Here is a 1,654-nt window from a genome sequence, read left to right on the forward strand (position 1 = left end):
CAGTACCTGTCTATAAAATGTAAGCTGCACCTCTGGTCATTTGTGATAATATAGTATCTGTCCATATCCTGTATGATAGTGGATTAAATATTGTGTAGCTAATTGACTGCAGGGTGATGTAATTAACAGTTCAATGGGATAAATGCCCCTTGTTGTTAGCTGAAGTTTATCTTACATGTTAACTAAGCATGTATCACCTTTCACATTTTTAAAAGATTTACAGTTTAAACGCTGGGATTTAATGTATTTTTGGCATTAGCACAAGCTATGTCACAATGACCATGTAAATTAACATGTCTGAATTTGTTCATATAATAAAACTTAAAAAGTTGGTGCCACCTTTTATGTCCTTCAATTAGTGCTGCACTGATACATGTAAAGATTAAAGATCAGCCAAATTTATCCATTAAACTGGGTCATTTAAAAAGCTATTTGAAGTTGGACAAAAGCATGTCTAATTCATTTGTTTTTAGCAAGTCGGTAATATATATATTACACATTTAGGAATTTAATGAATTATACATTTTTCAAAGGTCTTATTTTCAAAAATGTAGATTTAAAAAATACCAAAAAACTTCTTTTATTGGTCTAAAAAAATTGACTCAATCTTTTTTACAGTGTGAGCAAAATTACTGTGTTTTGATCATGATTAGTTTTTCAAGCATGTTTTCAAATATACATTTTGTATCAGATGAAATTACTTGCCAGTTAAGTACTTTTTAGCTCGACTTTTTTTTTTTTTTGAAAAAAAAGTAAAGGTATTGTTATAGTCGTGGCGGCGTTGCCATTGCCGTCCGCAAACTTGTACCTGGATCATAACATTTTTAGTTCTTGGTGTATTGTCTTCATACTTGGCCACAACAACCCTTGGGCGAAGACCTTTCAATAAACAAGACTAAATTTGACCTTCATTCATAAATGACCGTGAACTCTTCAAGGTCAAATGTCTAAATTTTGCTTGTTCTTGCTATTATTGGCTGTCTCTGATCTTTATTTTCGGCAAGCAGATACTATTCTCGGGCGTAATTTAAGGCCATACGCCCGTTAACGGAAGCCCTGTCTCTTCAAACTTGAACATAATAATCTTCAAGGATAGTCCTTAAAAATAACCAGACAGACCTTGACTTTCATTCATAAATGACCTTGACTTTGAAGGTCAAATTATTGAAATTTTCATTTTTTTGTGGCTTTTATTGGCTGTAACTTTGTTATTTTTGAATGGATTGTCTTTAAACATGAAAATAATAATCTTCAAGGAGAGCCCTTAAAAATAACCAGACAGACCTTGACCTTCACTCATAAATTACCTTGACTTTGAAGGTCAAATTTTTGAAATTTTCATTTTTTTGGCTGTAACTGGCTGTTACTTTGCTATTATTTATATATATATATAAATGCGTTTATATAATGTGCGTATATATCTTTTATTTTCTTCTGTAATACACATGCGGATATACAGTTGACTTTCGGTAACTCGAAATCTAAGGGACTGGGCATTTTACTTCGAGAGAAACGGAATTCGAGTAACGTGGATCTGCCGCCATTACGTTGACATTTGCACATGCATATACATGTGCCTGATTGAATATGCAAAGAAGTAGGTTTGTTATAATAATTGTTGATAGCAGTAATGCTGCAATATTTAACCGTTGAA

Source organism: Ruditapes philippinarum, unplaced genomic scaffold (genome assembly GCF_026571515.1).
Source record: "Ruditapes philippinarum isolate M1 unplaced genomic scaffold, ASM2657151v2 ctg483_1_1_1_1, whole genome shotgun sequence".
NCBI lineage: Eukaryota > Metazoa > Mollusca > Bivalvia > Venerida > Veneridae > Ruditapes > Ruditapes philippinarum.